Source organism: Crotalus tigris, unplaced genomic scaffold, assembly GCF_016545835.1.
Source record: "Crotalus tigris isolate CLP2741 ecotype Arizona unplaced genomic scaffold, ASM1654583v1 scf7180000024339.11422700, whole genome shotgun sequence".
Taxonomy (NCBI): domain Eukaryota; kingdom Metazoa; phylum Chordata; class Lepidosauria; order Squamata; family Viperidae; genus Crotalus; species Crotalus tigris.
In genome coordinates, this window is record NW_024100509.1 from 4580375 (window position 1) to 4602218 (window position 21844).

Sequence of the window (21844 nt, forward strand, 5' to 3'; positions counted from 1 at the left end):
GAAGCAGCTGGTGGAGTTGTTAAGGCCTTGCGGCTTCCCAAGAATCCTCATTGCATGGAGGCTGTCCATCACGAGGACGTTGAAAGAGTTGAAGACTCCGACTTGGACCATGAAGTCGATCAGTTGCAGCAACCCCCGGAAAGAAGGCCTCAATGGCAACTTGACAAGGCAGTTTCCTTCTCTTGGTACATTGGGTGTGGAGGCTGACACAAATGGGCTGTCGATTCTGCACAGCCACTTGCTGGGCATGTGGCAAGCAAGGCCACATCACCGCCATTTGTTTGGGTCGCAGGAAAGAACATGCATCAGAAGAGTTGCCTCAGAAAGGTATGGGGTCCCCAGTCAAAACCGGGTGGGTTTTTGCACGAGTAGACGGAGTGTGTTTAAGACAGGCACCCATTGCCCACTCAAGGAGAAGTTACACCTCAAAGTCAAGTTGCAAGGGGTTCCTTCTGACATGGAGCTGGACACGGGTTCAGCTCTATCAATAATTTCCCAAAGAACACTTCAGCAGATTTGCAGTCGAAGTGGCAAATGAGTTAAGCTCAGGCTCTCGAACCTCATCTTAACTGACTTCCAAAATTCCCAGGTAAATGTAAAGGGGGAGGCCACACTTGGGGTGCAATTCAGGAATTTTGATGGTCCCTTGGAAGTTGTGATTGTTGAGGGCAACCGAATGAGCCTAATTGGACTCGATTGGTTTGATGCTTTGGAAATTCAGGTGACTGGGTTAAACAGCTTGCAAACGTCGAGCCTCTCGGCGGTGTGTAAATAGTTTGCTGATGTCTTCAGCTTAGAGTAGGGGCATACAAGGGGCCTCCAATTGCACTACGGTTAGATCCTTCAATAGCACCGATAAGGATTAAGTCTTGTCAGGTGCCTTTTGCCCTAAAGCAGAGAATCAATGCAGAGCTGTACAAGCTGTTGCAACAAGGCATTTTAGAGCCAGTTGATAGTAGTCCATGGGAAACTCCCATAGTCACGCCATTTAAGGCCAATGGAGAAGTCCGCATTTGTGCCGACTATAAATGCATGTTAAACAAAGCTCTACAGCAGCATTCCTATCCAGTGCCTGTAGTCAGCCATATTTTGGCATCTCTACAGGGAGGTCGCATTTTGCCAAATTAGATTTGGCCCAGGCCTATCAGCAGTTGCTGGTGGACGACACTACGGCTGAGGCCCAAACCATTGTAACCCATCAGGGAGCCTTCAAGGTGCAAAGATTACAGTTCAGGGTTAATGTAGCCCCTGGCATTTTTCAGACCATGATGGAGCGCACGCTCCGCAACATTCTGGGTGTTTGCCATATTTCGATGATGTCCTCATAGCTGGGGAATCCGATGAAAACCTCTCTGACAGCCTTTGGGCTGTCTTGAGGCGTTTCCGCGAAGTGGGGCTGAAGCTGAAACAGGAGAAATGCAAAATTGGAGTAACTTCCACAGAATTCCTGGGGTTTTGTATAGATGCTGAAGGCTTTCATCCTACTGAATCCAAGCTCAAAGTAATTCAGCAGGCACCCAGTCCCAAGTCGAAGGGAGAACTTCAGGTCTTCCTGGGACTCCTCAACTTCTATCATGCTTTCTTCCCCTACAAGGCCGCAGTGGCAGAGCCATTACACTTGTCCACTTCCATGGGGCCTGGTTCACAAACCAGGTAAAGAAATGGGCCACGCAGACGGCCTTAGTAGGTTGCCTCTACAGCTATTAGAATCAGATCCTGCTCCAGCCAACCACATCCTGTCTATCCAGGATTTGCTGGAGTCTCCCCTTAACACAGGGGATGTAGCTGCTGAAACAGCTTCAGACAACACGTTGAGGTGCGTGTTAAACTGGGTGCTCACAGGATGGCCAGAAACGTTTCCTGGCCCGGATTTTCAGAATTTCTGGAAAAGGAAGCATGAGTTATCCACCTTTAAGGGTCGTATTTTGTGGGGCAGTAGGATAGTAATCCCGACCTCACTGAGGACTAGAGTCCTTGATTCTCTGCATGAGGGACATCCGAGCATAGTCCGGATGAAGGCGCTCGCGTGTAGCTACCTCTGGTGGCCCAGGTCCACAGGTGCGACATTTGCCAGCAGTCAAGGCTAGAAATGCCACATGCTCCTGTGCATAGATGGGAGACCATACAAACCCCTTGGTCAAGGATTCATATTGATTTTGCTGGCTCCTTTCAGGGGCAACTCTTCCTCATTGTTGTGGACAGTCACTCCAAGTGACTAGCGGTTGTTCCAGTGTCCACTATGACTACTGCCAGGACCATCCAGGTTCTGCTGGGCATCTTTGCAATGCATGGGCTTCCAGATGTCATAGTCTCAGACAATGGGGCTCAATTTACTTCTGCAGAGTTTCAGTGCTTCTTAAGGGCAAATATGATTAGGCATACCACTTCGGCTCCATTTCACCCGGCCTCTAACGGCCAAGCGGAACGCATGGTCAGAACGACCAAAGAATCCTTGAAGAGGATACCCATGGCAATTGGCACCACAGGTTGGCAGATTTCCTACTCTGCCAATGCACAACACCCTGCAGTTCTACCAGCAAGAGCCCAGCTGAATTAAGATGGGGGTGCCGTCTGATCACAAAGCTGGATCGCTTACATCCAGACAGGGTTGCTTCACAAGTGCTGCAGCCTACAGCATTGAGGCACTTGCAAGTGGGTGATCCAGTTTGGGCATGCAACTATGAACAAGAGGAACTGTGGATGGTAGCTGTGGTTTGCAAGGTGTCAGGGCTGCTCTCATACGAAGTGGCCCTGGAAGATGGTCATGTGCTCTGCAAGCACATTGACCAGATGAGTTGGAGGTTACCACACCACTCTTCCGCACCTGACTCTGCTCTTGGGGGGAGGAGGAACATGATTGCTATCGTGCATCTGAGTGTCTCAGCGAAAACAGGACTTTGCGATTGCTGATCGGGATTTTTTGTCAACGAGGCTGCTCCTAACTCAGGCACTACATCCATGGGACATTGCTCTGAATCAGCTTTTCATACCGATCCTGCTTCAGGCATTGCACCCACGGGACATTGCTCTCAATCGGCTTTCTACGCCGATCCGGTGGATTCTACTCCACCACCACGGAACTCTGGCTTGGGCCTACCGGAACAGGCCAGCCACAGGGAAATGGAGATAGGCTTGGGTCTACTGGAACAGGCCAGCCTTCACGAATCCGCTTTACCCATGTCGAACGGGTCACACAGGTCTGCCGAGCCTGACAGGCGAGCTTGCAGATCGGGAGCTAGCAGCAGCTCCAAGACATTAAGAGTGGGAGAAAGGCCCACCAAAATTTTTAAAGGACTATGTAAGGTTTTTGTCATTGCAAACTTAAAATGCTTATGTATTTTTATTGCAAACTTAAATGCTTATGTATGTTCCTTTGAAATTTTGAATGCTTATGTATTTTCCTTGCAAACTGAAATGTTTAAGTATTCTTAAATATTGAACAGTGTACTGTAAGGATTATGTACCATTGAGTGCTATTGTGCCTTTTGAATATGTGTAATTTTTGAACAACAACCAATGCTTTGTATGTGTCAAAGAACCAAGGGGGAGGGGTGTAATGTATTGAGTTAAACTTATAAAGCAGAGGGCTGAGGCCTGTGCAGGAACGGTTAGCAGACCAGTGGCCTGCTAGCCAGACTTGCTGTCTACAAGGCTGATTATTATGAATTTGATCAGGAGAATGCTGTGCTTTCAGTGGCTGACGCCGCCCAGAGTTGAATGTATAAATAGGGGTGGAGCAATGCTTGTTAGTTTCTCTTTTGACTTTAATAAAGAAGTACTTGTTTCTATTGCTGCCTCTTCAATGCTGAACCAAGCAGAAAACAGAACAGAATTGATATAAGAAATAGGGAATACATGAACAGAATTTGTCACTTATACAAATTGTCAGAAGATGCTGTGCTCACTGAAAATCAAATCCTCTTTAGATCCAAAGATCCAGCAAGAACTGAGATTGAGGCAGAATGAATACTGCAGCTTAACACTTGCTAATCTCAGTATTTCATGCCAAACTTAAAATTTTAAGATATGGAAATTAAACCTATTATAACAATGATTATTCTGCTCTGATGTGGTCTACTACTAAGGAAGCAGATGATGCAGCTGTTTTGTTCTTAGCCGGACTTGGAAGTTGGTGAATAACCAACAGCTTCATCATTGTGTGTCTGAAGAATCCCAGCGTAATATCTTTGTTTGGTACATTGCTCAGAATCTTTAAATTAGAAGTGGAAAAAAATGATGCCTTGGATGTTCAGGATGGAATCTTAAAACTGGGGGGGGGGGGATTTTTTTAGAGGTAAATATATAGGATGCTGACTGTGTTGTTCATCTGGAGGTGATTGTAGAAAGATCTTTGAGAGCCTTCCATGTAGAGGTTAAAATCAAAGACATTAATGATGACGCTTCTAGATTCATTCAAAGAAATATTTGTTTTGTTTTGGACATAAGAATGCCTGGTTCTTTTCTTCCACTGGAGGGAGCTTTGGATGCAGATATTAGTCCAAATTCTCATCTCTTCTATACACTCAGCTCCAGTGAATGCTTTATTTTAAATGTCCAGAGGAAATCTGAAATTCAATCATTAGGATTTTAAAAAACAGTGTTGATAGAGAAGTCAAGGCTTACACATGATTCGTTGCTTGTGCTCATAGATGCAGGGAAATCAGAACTCAGTGGCACAACACAATTGATGATTTCTGTGCTTGATAAAAATGACATTGCTCCTAGTTTTAACTATTCAGTTTATAAAGCGAGGTGTCAGGAAATGTTAAATGTGGGCCATTAGTAATCAAATTAATTGCTACTCATTTGAATAATGAAATCAATCAAGAAGTCACATATTTCTTTCAGAACTATGTGCCTGCTAATTTGAAAAATATATTTACCCTAGGTTCTCTTAATAGAGAAATGAGAACAGTAGAAAAATTAGATTTTGAGACAGTTCACCAATACGAGAATCAGGCACAAGCTAGCGATAAAGGGAGCATCCAGTCATGAGATATTGTATGATTTTGATTGATGTACATGATGTAAATGATAATGCCCCTGAGATATGGTTAAAATCTTTGTTGGTAGTGGTATCAGAGAATGCTGTCCCAGGAATGGTGGCCCTGATTAATGTCTTAGATCAGGATTCTGGAATCAATGGACAAGTAAGTTGCTCCATGTATTCCATGTAAGCTGCTCCATGTGTCATGCTGGCCTTCCACTTAGGCTGGTTACTACCTTCAAGAATTACTACTTTCTAATAATGACCTAGCAGTTAAGACGCTGGGCTTATTGATCAGAAAGTTGGCAGATTGAGACGCAATATCCTAAAATGCAGGGTGAGCTCCCATTCCTGTCCCAGCTCCTGCCAACCTAGTAGTTTGAAAACATGCAAGTGGAAGTAGATAAATAGGTACCACTTTGGTGGGAACGTGTATCTTGGTAGTCCTCGACTTAACAACAGTTCATTTAGTGACTGTTCAAAGTTACAACAGCACTGAAAAAGTGATGTATTGCCATTTTTCACACAACCTTTATAGCATCCCCATGGTCATGTGCTCAAAATTTAGACGTTTGGCAAGTGATGATGGCCATGTGATCACTTTTTGTGACCTTCTGATAAGCAAAGTCAATGGGGAAGCCAGATTCACTTAACAACCAGGTTACTAATTTAATGACTGCAGTGATTAACAACTGTGGCAGGAAAGGTCATAAAATAGGGCAAAACTCACTTAACAAATAGCTCACTTAGTAACATAAATTTTGGGCTCAGTTGTGGTCATAAGTTGAGGATTACTTATAGTCATGCCAGCCACATAACCACGGAGGTGTCTTTGGACAATGCTGGCTCCTCAGCTAGGAAGTGGAGATGAGCACTGCCCTCCCTAGAGTCGGACACAACTGGACAGGGGAAACCTTTCTTTTTTTAAAATAGGGGTGAACCTCTGGACAGGGAGCAGATGGGAGAATACAAACTGATGTAAGAGCCCAAGACCAAGAGATACTAGCCCTGCTGACTACCAGTAGCTTGATGATACATATTGGTGATGTGAATGATAATGCACCTACTTTTGCAGCCTTCCTATGCAGACCTTCTGAAGGAAAAACAGCCACCTGGTGTTTTTATGTTTTTGCCTCAGATCCTGATATGACTGAGAATGCCTTGATTAGCTACTTGATAGATGAGAAGTTCTGGCCACTGCCTATTATATCTCAGTACAATCAGAAAATGGTAAGCTATATTTGTTTTGCAGGCACTGGATTTTGAGGAGCTGAAGCTATTGGAGTTTGAAGTGAGAGCCAAGGATGCTGAACTGCCCTCTTTATGTTGCAATGGGACAGTACAAGTCTTTGTGATGAATGAGAATGATAGCATAGCAATAGTACTTAGATTTATATACTGCTTCACAATGCTTTAAAGCCCTCTCTAAGAATCAGCATATTGCCCCCAACAAACTGGGTCCTCATTTATCGACGTGGGAAGGATGGAAGGCTGAGTCAACCTTGAGCCGGTGAGATTCAAACTGCCAAACTGCTGGCAGCCAGCAGTCAGCAGAGGTAGCCTGCAGTACTGCATTCTGACCACTGTGCCACCAGGGCTCATGATAATGCACCTGTTGTATTTGCACCTCTGCCAGTGCAAATACAACAGGTATTTGGAAGAAAAACCCCACCTGACTTGTTGGTATTCCTATTGTGGATGAACAAGTAGTGGCCCAGATCCATGCTGTGGATGCTGATTTTGGCTACAATGCATGACTAATCATGAAATGCATGAAAATTCCAGCAGTTCTTGGCAAGCTGCTCATTATCAAGGTGAGATCAGTACCAATCATGCCCTTGTTGAGGAAGAAGTTAATTTGAGCTTTTATCTGCAAACTCACAGCATCCAATCTGTAGCCCTCTGAATAAAATCACTATGTTTCAGGCAAACACTAACTTTCTCTTACTTGTGACATTCAATCCACTTTTTGTGAGTTTCCAAACAGCAGTCCTTCAATCAAAAACCCCAAGCCAAGGTTTCTTATATCAATTCAGTCAGTATTAATGATTCTTTATGTTAAATCCTTTGTTCGCGTACGAATGATGAAGACACATGGTGACAACTAACAATGCTTTATTCTCCTACTCCAACTCCAAGCAAAAAGCAAAAGGCACGCAGGCCTTTTTATAGGGCTTGAAACCCAGACAGAGTGAACCAATAAGAGTTCTTCTTTCTTCGCACCTTGCGCATGTGCACAAGGCTGGCGCCTCTCTGTCTGGTCCCAAGCAGCTTTTAGATTGCTTGGGACCATTTGCAACAATTCTGGGCCTGCTGAGTTTCCTCATCAGGCCCAGGACACAACACCCCTCCCCCCTGGATAGAATACACACAATTCCAAATTTCTTTACAATAATAATAAAATAAATTAAAAGAAAATAATAGTCTGCTCACATGCAGACACCACTAATAGAGTTAGCTAACCAACCCACTCTCTAATGTGGACTTCGTGTGTCTATCTTCTACCCAACATAGGTCCCATCTCCTCAACCTAGACCAGTAAGGTCCCTTATACTGACAAGAACCTCACATATTCGCCTAGATGCTTAGGAGGAAACAGGAACAACCTCTAGCCACTTGGAATGGCTATCAACGACAACCAGGAAGAATTGCCCCTGAAAGGGCCCATCGTAATCTATATGCACCCTAGACCATGGGGTTTGAGTTTCCTCCCACCTATGAACTGGTGCCTGAGGCATTTCAGGCCGAGACTGTTGGCATACTTGGCACCTGTGCACCTGGGCCTCGATGGCTTTATTGAGTCCAGGCCACCAAAGATGGCTGTGCACAAGCGCTTTCATCCTGACTATCCCAGGATGTCCCTCATGCAGAGAGATCAAGATTCTAGACCTCAATGAGGCTGGGATGACTACCCTGCTACCCCATAAAAGGCACCCATTAAAGGTAGACAGTGCGTGTCTCCTTTGCCAAAAACTTTGAAATGTCGCATCTGGACACGTGTCAGGCCATCCTGACTACACCCATGTCAGCACATGTGTAAGCGTGTAATCAGTGGCAGTTTCAGCAGCCACGTCCCTAGCATTGAGGGGAGATTCAGGCAACTCCTGAATGGAAAGAATATTTATGGCAGGAGCAGGGTCTGCTTCTACCTGAGTTAAAGGCAATCTGCTTAGGCCATCTGCATGGCCCATTTCTTTTCCAGGTTTGTGAACTAGAGTGTAGTCATACGCTGACAAGAAAATGGACCATCTCAGCATACGAGGAGAAATGATATGTGGTATCTGTTTGTTAGTAGTAAACAAACCCAACAGAGGCTTATGGTCTGTATAGATTGTGAAGTGGTGGCCATATAAAAAATCATGAAATTTCTTTATGCCAGCCACTAGGGCCAAGGCTTCTCTGTCAATTTGAGGGTAATTCCGCTCTGCAGATGACAGAGTCCTTGAATAATAGGCCACAGGGACTTATGTCCCATCAGCCTTCAGATGGCTAAATACTGCTCCCACCCCATAAGGAGATGCATCACATGCGATGCAAACAGGAAGTTGCTCATTGAAATGCGCTAAAACAGCATTAGAAGTGAGCAAGGCCTTAACCGCATTGAAGCTCCTGTCATGGACTTTAGTCCACTGCCAAGGAGCCTGCTTGTCTAAGAGCCTATGTAACGGTTCTGTCACTGCAGCTTTATGTGGAAGAAATGCATGGTAAAAGTTTAAGAGCCCCAAGAAGGCTTGCAGCTCACTCTTGGACTTGGGGCTTGGGGCCTGTTGAATAGCTTGTAGTTTAGCTTCAGCAGGGTGAATACCTTGGGCATCAATCCTGAAACCTAAGAAGTCAGTGGAAGTGACTCCTATCTTGCATTTATCCTGCTTTAGCTTAAGGCCTGCTTTTCGAAATGAAGCAAGACAGCCCTTAATCTTTCTGCTAAATTTTGAGATGACTCCCCAGCAATGAGAACGTCATCGAAGTAGGGACAGACCCCTGGAATACCTCGAAGTGTGCTCTCCATGACACTTTGGAATATGCCAGGGGCTACATTGATCCCAAATTGCAGTCTCTTGACCTTGAAGGTCCCCCTGTGAGTTATAATAGTCTGGGCCTCTGCAGCTGCCTCATCAACAGGTAGCTGTTGATAGGCCTGTGCCAAATCAAGTTTCGCAAAAATGTGCCCCCCCCCCTTGAGGGAGGCCAGGATGTGGCTTACAACAGGGACTGGATAAGCGTGCTGTTGCAACGCCTTATTCAGTATACACTTGTAGTCTGCACATATACGTATTTCCCCATTAGCCTTTAGAGGTGTTACTATGGGGGTTTCCCATGGACTAGAATCCACAGGCTCTAAAATGCCCTGCTGGAGCAATTTGTCCAGCTCAGCATCTATCTTACCCTTGAGGGCAAAAGGTACCTCCTAGGCTTAACCCTGATGGGCATGATGGTTGGGTCTAACCATAGCGAAATTGGAGGCCCCTTGTAGGATCCCAGTTCTGAACTAAACACATCTGAAAACTCCTTGCAAACCTCTGCAAGGCCCAGCGTTTGCAAGCTGTGCAGCCCAGTTACTTGGATTCCCAGAGCCTCGAACCAATCAAGTCCAATAAGACTTGTACCTTCACCCCCAACAACCACCACATCTAGGGATCCTTCAAAATCCTTATACTGTACCTTAAAGGTGGCCTCCCCCTTAACACACACCATAGGATTTTGAAAATCAGTGAGTATTAGATTCGATGGCCTGAGTTTAACTCGAAGGCCTCTACTGCTGCAATCCTTTTGAAGGTATTAATTGAAATAATGGAAAGAGAGGACCCAGTGTCCAACTCCATTAGTAAGGGAACCCCTTGCAACCTTATGTTTCTTCTTAAGGGGCTTGTGTGTCCCTGTTTTCAGAATGCTCTAGCGCGATGCGCAGAAACCCACCCTGTGTTGGCTGGAGATCCTGGTACCTTTCTGAAGCAATTCTTCCTGAGGTTGAACCTTCTGGCGACCCAAACAGATGGATGCAATATGGCCTTGCCTGCCACACGCCCGGCAAATGGTGGAGCGGAACCGGCAATCAGCTCGCTTGTGGCGTCCTTCGCACCCGAAGCATTGAAGAGATGCTGGGGCCTTGACTGGACATCCCTTCTGCCTCCTCTCAGCTGGCTGGTGAAGTCTGTCAACCTCCTCTTCAGGATAAACTTCTGATCCTTCTCGAGCGTCCTCTTGATGGATGGTAGCTGTGTCTGGAGGATTCCTGGCGAGGCGCAAGGCCTTCACAGCCCCACCTGCTGCTTCCTCAGCTGCCACCTTTCGCAACGCATCTTGGAAGGAAACATCTTCTTTTGCAAAAATCTTTTGTTGTAAGTCTCTGCTCCTTAAGCCGCAGACAAAGTGATCTTGCAGCCTCTCTTCCAGATCCTTGAACTCACAAGGTCTGGCTGCTTGCCTTAAGGCCACAATAAAGTCCGTAGCAGATTCACTCGGCCTCTGGTCTCTCTGCTCAAATGTGTGCCTCCAAGCAATGATGGATAACTTCAGCTGGAAGTGTTCCTTCAACATTTTCTTCAAGTCAGCATATGTTACTGACTCCAGAGGTTCAGGGGCAACCAGATTTTCTGCGATGTCAAAAGCTTCTTGTCCACAGGCACACAAAAGAGTTGCTGCCTTCAGGCCATCTTCTCTAATCTGATTTACTCTGAAGTAGTTCTCCAGCTGTGCTACGTAGGAATCCCATCTCTCTGGGTGGGAGACATCGAAATCAGTCAAGCGGCCAATCTTCGACATCGTAAAGTTTACGATCTTCACCACTCACTTCCTCTGCAAGCTGCTGTTTGGGGAAAGGGTCCTTTAGCCGAACTCACCCTCCAGTGATGCTATACTGGCAGGCTGGGACACTGATTCAGATGCCGTCTTCCCCTCTTCAGGACTTCCAGGGTAAGTCCTTAAATCTTTTGTTTCAGCTTGCAAAGGATCCCACCTTCGTTGCCAGTGTTAAATCCTTCGTTCGCGTGTGAATGATGCAGACACATGATGACAACTAACAATGCTTTATTCTCCTACTCCAACTCCAAGCAAAAAGCAAAAGGCACGCAGGCCTTTTTATAGGGCTTGAAACCCGGACAGAGTGAACCAATAAGAGTTCTTCTTTCTTTGCACCTTGCACATGCGCACAAGGCTGGCGCCTCTCTGTCTGATCCCGGGCAGCTTTTAGAATGCCTGGGACCATTTGCAACAATTCTGGGCCTGCTGAGTTTCCTCACCAGGCCCAGGACACAAAACTTTAGATTTTTGAGTTTTCTTGCTTATCTCAAAGCCTTAGATGATATTGCCATTCTTGTGGCCACTCTTTATAATATTATTTCTGAAGAAGCAAAATGGGACTCCTGTCAGTAGGTTTGCTGAGTCTTGGTAGCACTTCTGTCATATTCCTGATTCATATGCATGGAAGACAGCAAATCTGGCTAACACAGATTTCTTTCTGTTCCCCATAGAAAAGTGTTACCAACTTCTAAAACACCAACTTTATCTTTATACTGGTAATAGTTATATACCATCTATTCTCTGAAGCTCCAAACATTTACTTCTTGTTCATTCTGGTCTCATCCTTCCCTAGAAACTCAAAGCCTAATTTGCAAAGTCTTGAAAGCTATTTCTGAGTTCCATCTATTGTCATGGTCACGGTTAAAAAGCCCAACGAAGTCATTGTGATTTCTAATGCAAAACTTTATTAGGCATAACATACTAGTATGATAGAAGAAATACCAGCTCTGGCAATATGGCGAGAAAAATTTAATTAAAAGAGTAAAACCTTCCTTCTCCCTCTCTGACAGTTCAGGCCATATTGTCCAATTAGTCTTCAAGCTACTGTTATGAGAAGAAAATCTCCATTCACCAAAACAATTCTTCAGTGACCTTGGCTCTCACTCTGATACAACACCTGTACATTCCAAACCTTCTTCTCCCTCCTCCCCAAACTGTTGGCAAGCTAGAAGCATCATGGCAGTTCTAAAGCAAGGGATCTTCAGAGCTTGACAGGCTGGCCTCCTACAGAGTTTGGGGAACCTGGAAAATAAAATGAATACATATCATTACTTGTTAACTTCTCTTGCCCTGGTGCTGGCTTCTGGGGTTATTTAGTATGGAATCATTTTACCGGACAATCTGCTTTCACATTATGAGCTTTTACCCACATAACTTCTGATATCAGACAGCCCTTCCATTGAATTAGATACTGCAATCTCCCTTTGTGAATCCTGGAGTCAAGGATCTGTTTGACTCCATAGTGAGTCTCGCCTTCTACCATTTTGGACACGGGCTGCTTTTCCCACTGGCCTCATACTGGACCCCTGAAATGGCTTCAATAGACTACAGTGGAATACTAGATACACTTTCCCTAGTATTCTAGGTAACTTGAGCTCTATTGTCACAGGGCTTATATCTTTCACAATGGGGAAAGGGCCTATGAATTTTGGACCTAGGTTCTTGCAAGTTTGTTTCAACTTGCGATACTTAGTAGAAAGACACACATTATCTCCTACATGGAGCATCCCCTGGGGAGCACGCTTCTTATCCTCCTGTTTTTTCTGGCTCTCAGCTGCTTTTGTTTAACACATTCTTTGCCTCACTCGAAACATGTTGGAATGAATTGACCCACTCAGTTAAGGTGCTCAAGGAGGGAGGCTCCTGTGGGCATTCTGGCATTAGCACAAACTCCATTCCCGTGGCTAGCTTAAATGGAGTGAAACCAGTGCTGCTGTTGTTATATGCCACTTCTACAAATGGCAAAAGTTCTGCCCAGTTTGTTTGCTGGTAGTTGACATAGCAATGCAAGCACTGTTCCACCATTGTGTTAGCTCATTCTGTGGCCCCATTCATACTTGCATGAAAAGCTGAACTAAGCTCCTGGGAGAAACCAATCATCCTCATAAATTCCCTTCAGAACATAGCAGTGAATTGGACCCCACAATCTGAAATGATGCACTTAGGCACACCGTGCAGCTGGTAGATGTGGTTTAAAAACATTTTCACTAGTTTTTGGGCTGAGGGAAACCCAGAGCATGCGATGAAGTGGGCTTGCTTGGAAAAGAGGTCTATTACAGTCCAAATCACAGTATTTCCCTCACTTTCTGGCAGCTCCACTATAAAATCCATGGTTATCTCCTCCCAGGGTCTAGCCAGGTCAGCCACCTGTTATAACAGTCCTGGGCTTTCCCCTGACAGTCTTTTACTGGCTGCACAGGTAGCGCAGCTCCTCACATAACTTTCAATGTCCTTCTTCAGAGTCTTTAAGAACCCAAAGTAGCCAGCCTGCTTAACATTGCAGCTGCACTGCAGAACTTGCAGTCATAGATTTCTGGGAATGTACAGCTTGTCTTCCTTCCACAACAACCCATCCCTCATGGTTAGCTCTCTTTGATGAGCACCAAACCACGCATTGGTTGGTAGCTCCTTCCTTAGCTGTTGGGAAATGCATAGGTGGAGGGTGAACTCCTCTTCTTTTCCTGCTGCCTGGTCATGGCTTGCACCACTTGTTGTTTGGTGGGAATGATGGAACTCACTACCTCCTCCCAGGTGCTTTTGTACTATGGCATGTGGGATAGGGCATCAGCAAGAAAATCCCTCCCCAGGAATGTACTTTAAAACAAAATCAAATTGCCTATTGGACTTGTTTGGATGAGAGCTTACAGGGGACCTTCAGTGCTTCTAAATTTTTATGGTCAGCCTACACATCAAATGGGGTTTTACTCCCCTTTAGGAATTGCCTCCATGTCAGTAACACCCACCATACCACAAAAGCCTCTTTCTCCCAAACAGCCCACCGTTGTTCTGTCTCATTCAGCTTGCAAGACATGTACGAGCATAGTTACAAGGTTCCCTCCTTATTCTGCTAGAGGAGGACTGAACCACAGCCATGTCACTGGCAACTGCCTAACTCACAAAAGGTTCTCTGGATCTAGGTGTTTTAGAAACGGTTCAGCCGCAAACAACCCCTTCAGTTTTTTGAATGCCACTTTGCATTCCATAGTCCAGTTCAAGGGTTGGCTCAGCTGGGGTTTTTCCCTCCCTCTCCCCATTTTCAACAGTTCAGTGATTGGCAGGGCAATTTTTGCAAAAAAGGAGCTGAACTGCCTGTAGAAGTTGGCAAATCCTTGGAAACTCTGCAGCTGCTTGCGGGTACGAGGGGCTTGTCACTCCAAGATGGACTTTACTTTCCCTGGGTCCATCTCCACCCCTTCGTACAATGCTCCATAACCTAGGTAATCCAGTCTGGTCTTGTGAAACTCACATTTTGACAATTTGGCTTATAGCTTAGCATCCAGTTTTTTCGTTACCTGTCACACAAGTTTCACATGCTCGTCCATAGTCTCAGTGTAGATGAGGATGTCATCCAGGTATACCAAGACCCCTTTATATAAATGTTCATGTAGCATCTCATTGATGAGTTGCATAAATACAGCAGGGGCTCCCTGCAGTCCAAAAGGCACTATTTTAAATTGGTAGTTCCCAAGAGGGCAGCTGAAGGCACTTTTCCACTCGTCGCCTTCCTTGATCCTCATTCGATAGTATGCCTCCCTCAGATCTAGTTTCATTAATGTTCTCCCCTTTGGGTAAATATCCCAACATGTCATTCATGAGGGGGAGGGGATACAGGTTTTCCATGCACACTCCATTGATCCCATGAAAATCAATGCACAATCTCAGTGACTCAGTGATTTCATTCTTTGATAAAGTGACCAAATTAGTAGACCAGTGAAATGCTGGGGACATAGTAGACTTAGATCTCAGTAATGCATTCCATAAAGTAGACCACAATCTACTGCTTGGTAAGTTAGAAAAAGGTGGGATAGACAACATCACCACCAGATGGATTTGTAGCTGGCTGACAAACCATACTCAATGAGTAATCCTCAATGGTACTACATCCACATGGAGAGAAGTAAGCAGTGGGGTACCACAAGGCTCTGTCTTAGGTCCAGTACTCTTCAATATCTTCATCAATGACTTAGATGAAGGAATAGAAGGGGAACTCATCAAATATGTAGATGACACTAAACTGGCAGTATTCTGGCCCATATAGCTCTATGGGCCATATAGCTCTATGCACCGTATAGTTCTATGTTGGAGTGTCTGGCAGTTATTGGGTTAAATGCTAGGTATGTGGATGGGTCAGTGGGAGGAGTTCCAAAGGTCATTGGGAGACTTCCTGGACACAAGCCACATGGGAATCTCTTTGTCTGTAAGAAGCATGGGCCATGGAAGGTCACACTATGAGCATAAAGATGGTATGAAGAGCAGCAACACTTTCTTACCTAAAGGGATGATCTAAAAGATGAACAAAGATGTATTTCCAGCAGCACCAATCACAACGTGAATGCAAGTAATCTTTCTCATTAAAATATATTTTGTTTATTATAAGATCGTTTCTTTTGAGTTAACTATCTGACTGGATTTAAAAGAGAACACTTTAAGTTTGTGTCAGAATAGTAAGAAAGTGTAGTAAATTGGCAAAAATTAATTCTTCTCTCAAAGCTGCAACAGTTTGAAGAAAGAGAATCAAATCAGTTAGCCTTTTCTCTACATTAACCCTCAAGGAAGTAAAGATTCTCTTGATGCCTTTAAAAGCCTGCAAAGCAAAGCCAGCGTGTCTGTGTAAAAGACAGCTTTCAAGGAGTGATTCAGAGGTTTTGTTATGCTAATTCGCTTGCTAGCCAATGCTTCAAAGTAAAAAGTACCTTGTATCTGATTCAAAATTACCTTGGACCTGTTCACGTTAATGTTTATAGCGAAGAGAAAGGAGAAAAAAATCTACACTTTTGTTCCTTGCATGAAAAGTTTGAATTTTAACACCAAAAGGAGCTTGGGCTTTATCCCCCTCCCCTCTTTGCCAGTGAATTACGCAGCCTGAAACAAAGAACTGTTTAATGACTGCCTCTAAAGTTCAGACAAAAGCAAGGAAGACTGATTGTCTTTCAATAAACTCATCCGTTGCCATAGTGACAGAGCCCCTAGGTATGCTCGGAATCTCAGCCAATGTTATAAGGAGGAATCATCACAGAAGCACCCCCTGGTGGTCATGCAATTTTTTTTTTAGCTGAGTTACAACAGCCACAATTAATTCAGCACACAACAGAGTAAATCTGTTAGTTAAAGTGCAAGCTACTTAAAGTTATCCCAAGCTACCAATACCCCCTAGAGGGCACAGAGTGAACTTACCAGAAGCATTCACTCACTCACTCAAGCTGAGCACTAAGCTGTTCCAGCTTGAGGGAACTTAGGCAGAAGAAATCAAAGCCAAGTCTCTTTGCTTATTATCACAGCTGATGACCCAGGGTCATAGCCTTCACTCAAAGGTAGTCAGATGAGAGTGTGTACCTCTACATTCTCTCAGTGGCCACTAGCAGTACAGTGCCAGGTGGAAGTTTGTACCTCTACATTCTCTCAGTGGCCACTAGCAGTAACGTGGTAATAGGAAGAATTTAGCTGGCCTTTCTTTGGATGCCCCCTAGTGGTTAAAGCAGGCACTACATGCAAGCCTTTAACCACACCCAGAGAAGCCCCTCTAGTGGACAAAGGGTGAACCTCGAAGTCAGAGCACCCTGGTAGCTGACCCACAGCAAGCGACTCCTAGTGGTGAAGGGGTGAACTGCACTGAAGTACCCACAAACGCAGGAGAACGCACCCGGTGGCATCTCCACCCACAGACAGCACCTCAGAAGCTGATCTACAAGTAGTGACCCCTACTGGTCAAAGAGAAAAGTTCTTCAAATTCTCTTCAAAATAGCTGGGAAGAACACTGAACCTATCCTAGCCATAGCAGAGCATCCTACTGGTCTAGCAGAAGGGGTTCAACCAACCAGCCTAGTTGAGATACACCAACCAGCCCACAGTAGCCATGCACTCACATCTGATGGAAAGATGGGAGTCAATCTACAAGCGCCATGAAAGACATTGGAGGAAACTACTCCAACTCTACCAAGAGCCTCAGAAGGAGCTTTCCCCTGTACAGGTGAGTGAATTGGAAGAAGATAAAGAAGATGCCCATAAGCAATGGATGGACTCTGAATGGCAACTCAAGGACATTCAGGAACAATTAAGAGACCCAAGAGTTGATGGCGAGATGCAAAGCCTCAAGCTACTAAACAAGGAACGCAAGAAGTTTCTAGAGAACTCACAGAGTTCCCCACAGCCCAAGCCTCGCCAGAGAGGTAGACCGGTCGACAGAGCCGAGTCCGAAGTTTCCCGCTCCTCACATGCACCTTCCCAACGGTCGCATGCGGCTCCATCCCACGTGTCTGGAATGGCCTCATATCCAAGACACATATCCAAGACACATTCCAGCGTGTCCCAACAACCGTATGTCACAAGCGCCTTCCGCCTTTCGAAAGCATCTTCCCGTCTTAACCCAGCATCCAGAATTTCACAGGAAGAGCAAATAATCTTAGATGCTAAAGCTGCTGAAGCTGTCTTTCGTGTGGCACAAGAGGAGAGGCAGAGAAAGAAGGAGTTGGCAGCCATAGAACTTGAGGAAGCTGAAATAGAGGCCAAGCTAGAAGCCGAAGCAATCAAAATGAAGAACGACCGAAAAACTGAAGCCGCCAGAGTGAAGGCCAAAAGAAAAGATGCCCAAGAAGAACTTGAACTTGTTCAAAGCCAAAAAGATATGGCAGACAAAATGGCTAGAGCGGAAGGCCTTCAGAGAATACTCCAGAACACCACTTTCTTGCCTAATAGGGAACAACTGGAAAAGGAAGAGCATCGTAGCCGCACACAGGTTTACATGGACAACCAAAGTGCATTCCAGAATGCACAGGTGAGAGCGCCACAGCCAGCCACAAGCCCTCCAAGACCGAGTAGGCGACCACAGGAATCTCAACGACCAGATACGGCGATCAACCACAGAGTTGATGTCGCGATACCTAGGTCACGAGATCTCCCCACCGTTGCCGCCCCATTGAACCCTATAAAACCACACCTACAACACTGCACGCTTGTGACAACCAAACCTGTTTTGGTAGCAACAGTGTTCCAACCGCGCCTAGAACAACACTGCATGCTTGTGACAACCAAACCTGTTTTGGTAGCAACAGTGTTCCAACCGCACCTAGAGCATCACACGCTTGTAACAACCAAACCTGTTTTGGAAGCAACCGTGTTCCAGACAAGCAAGACTTACTACAATTTAGCTTTGTCCATAAAGGACAAACAAGACAAACAACGCCCCCAAGACTGAGAGTCATGGAGCGTACTCCCAAAATGTCTCCAAAGCATGCAAGTGCAGCGCACGTATGTCTCCAGATAACCTGCCCCAGTGCAGAAGAAAGAGTTGTACGCTTCCTTAGATGTGTCTATGAAGGTGTCTGCAGCCTTAAGATACGTCTCACTCTATAGCGGGGAGAGCCACACTTACGTTATCTTGTTTGCAACCATAAGATGCATCAGAGTCTACAGCGGGGAGTGCTGCAGTCTCAGTGTCTTCTTAGGAAAAGCGAGACTAACAATACAAGAAGGCCACACCGTACCAAGGTTACAGCTATGTGGCACCACTTTGGCTGTAAAGCTGACCAACTTGACAGCAAAGACGTTATGCCTTGAACTACAGTCCACCACCTTCTATGCAGACAGCAAGGTGATGTCAAGCTACATCTGCAAACAAAGTGGACACTTCTACGTCCATGTAAGCAACAGAGAGAAAAGGATTGAAACATCCTTAAGCCCTGAACAATGGCAAGATGTGCCAACAAATAAGAACTTTGTTAACCAAGTGAAGTGGCCCAACCTTGCCACACAGATAACAGAACTGATCTGGCTAGAAAGTCTTCAGCTCTTGGCCTATCCAAATAGACAGATGCCACATAGACCAAAACGTTCTGCACTTCCAGCTTCAGAACAAAATGCCAACCTTCAACCTCAGACACCTGGTAAACGTCAACCAATCCGCTTCAAAACCCTGTTTAAGTGGAGACAACTGAAATTAGGCATAGTTTTGATCGTCTTGATCACTTGTCTCAGCACCCCAAGAATTAGCCTTGTAGGAGCCTGCAAGGACTTACTGCCTTTCATGGACTCCATGTCATTAAATACACCGACACCTACACATGAAGTCCTCACCCTGACAACAACAGTAGCAGCCCTCTTCAGTACTCCACCGGTGGTTCCAGACCCTTTGGTTCTTGAGTATCCTGAGTCTTCTGCTCAAGCTGTTGTTCCTGATTCTTCAGTTCCAGATGTTCCTGTTCCTGATCCTGAGTTTCCAGCTCCAGCTGTTCCTGAGTTTCCTGATGTTCCTGATCTTGATTCTTCAGCCCCAGCTGTTCCTGTGTTTCCAGATCCAGCTGTTTATGTCTTTCCAGGTTTTTCAGTTCCTGAGTAGCCTGTGAATCCAGTTCCCCTCGTTTCCGCGAAGCTTGGGTTCCAGTTTTTTCTGTTCCAGATTTGGTTCCAGTTTCCTTCACAGGAAGAAGACCTTGTCTCACTGGGAGACAAGACTGCATACCAGAACTATTGGCCCACAGTTCTTGTGCACCGGGCCCACCCACTTGATGAACTAGTTTGCCCCGCTGAGGTCCAGATCGTGAAGCCACGTGAGTCAGGTCATGACTCAAAGACACTTGTACCAGGCTGATCACCGATTTGGTCCGTTGCTGATGAAGACTGAACCAGAAGATTACACCTCAAATTATGTATTGTCTTATGCATTGTTTGATGTAACACTTGCCTTTTTTCATAATTGTGCATGTGTTATGTTTACCTTATAGTTATGCATGTTTGATACCAAGTTTTTACCTATTTAGTCACAAGTTAGTTAACTGTGAGTATTGCATGCCTTGATGCTATGTTTTTACTATTTTAGTAATGGAAATATAACTTTCCAAGTGGGGAGTATTCTGGCCCATATAGCTCTATGGGCCATATAGCTCTATGCACCATATAGTTCTATGTTGGAGTGTCTGGCAGTTATTGGGTTAAATGCTAGGTATGTGGATGGGTCAGTGGGAGGAGTTCCAAAGGTCATTGGGAGACTTCCTGGACACAAGCCACATGGGAATCTCTTTGTCTGTAAGAAGCATGGGCCATGGAAGGTCACACTATAAGCATAAAGATGGTATGAAGAGCAGCAACACTTTCTTACCTAAAGGGATGATCTAAAAGATGAACAAAGATGTATTTCCAGCAGCACCAATCACAACGTGAATGCAAGTAATCTTTCTCATTAAAATATATTTTGTTTATTATAAGATCGTTTCTTTTGAGTTAACTATCTGACTGGATTTAAAAGAGAACACTTTAAGCTTGTGTCAGAATAGGCAGGAATAGCCAACACCCCAGAAGACAAGCTCAGGATTCAAAAAGATTTTGACAGACTTGAACAATGGGCTGTATCCAATAAAGTGAATTTTAATGTGGAGCAAAGCAAAGTTTTACATTTAAGTAAGAAAAATGAAAGATATAAGTACAGATTAGGTGAGACTGGCTGAGAGGGACCTTGGAGTCCTAGTGGGCAATCACTTAACTATGAGCCAGCAATGTGCAGCAGCCACCAAAAAAAGCTAATACATCCTGGGTTGTATAAACAGAGGCATAGAATCAAGATCACACAAAGTGTTAGTACCGCTTTATAAAACCCTAATAAGACTACAGCTGGAATATTACAGCCAATTTTGGTCGCTGTTCTAGATCCTGAACTAAGATGCTTTGTAATTCAAGACCAGACAGATAACGAAATGGTTTTAAACAAATATTTAATCCAGGAATCCTTAACAGAAACTTACATTTCTGAAGATGCGTCCAGAAGCTGAACATTTGCCCATTTATGTTGGTAAAATCAATAATTCCTTCATATCAACTTCTAGCGTGAATTAAGACCGTGTCTGTCCTCCTGTATTCCCATGTTTATCTCAGACAAAGACATTCCAAACTGGCATGTAGCCAGGATATCCTGTGATGAACTTAGTAGCCCCTCCCACTGACTTGTTAACATAGGATTCACTGAACAGCGAAAACTACATTACCCATAAGCCATCTCTTAAGGAGACAGCGCTTAACCCTTTAAATGCCAAACATTCTAACATACAGATCTATGCTCTGGTCAGGGTTATATTGATCCAGCACACTCCCCGCTTGGAAATATAAATTTCCACTACTAACTAACTGAAATAAGCAAAAAACATAGCATTAAAGCATGCAATTCTCATTGCTAACTGACTATTAACTAAATAGGTAAAACATGGTATCAAAACATGCATAACTATAAGGTAAATATAAAACATGCACAACTATAACAGAGATAAACAAGGTGTTACATCAAACAATGCAATTATGAGTTAAACACAAATACATAGTTTGAGGTTCAAACTTCCAGTTCGGTCTTCTTCAGCAATGGGACCATATCGGTGATCAGTCTGGTGCAAGAATCTTTGAGTCGCGATCTGACTCACGTGGCTTCATGATCTGAGCCTCAACTTGGCAAACTAGTCCATCAGAACTGGGTAGGGCCTGGTGCACAAATCCCATGGACCAAGAGTTCTGGTATGCATCCTTGTCTCTCAGCAAGACAATGTCTTCTTCCTGTAGGAGAAACTGGAACCAAAGGAAGTTCTGGAACAGAAAAACTGGAACCCAAAATTTTTCAGGAATGAAGGAACCTGGATCCACAGGATACTCAGGAATAGAAGGAGCCAGAACCACAGGAAACTCAGGAACAGAAGGATCTGGAACCTCAGCAGGAGCTGGAAATTCAGGAAACTCAGAAAAAGCAGGAGCGGGAAACTCAGGAACAGTAGGAGCTGGAACCTCCGGATACTCAGGAACAGCAGGAGCAGGAGACTCAGGAACCGAAGGATCTGGAACCACCGATGGAGTGTTGAAGATGGCTGCTAC

The 21844-nt window shown here is 44.8% G+C and overlaps 1 pseudogene; it reads left to right on the forward strand.

Annotated features, from left to right (window-relative positions):
• Positions 1-212: 212 nt before the first annotated feature.
• On the forward strand, positions 213-11359 carry LOC120300276 (annotated as a pseudogene).
• The last annotated feature ends 10485 nt before the right edge of the window (positions 11360-21844 follow it).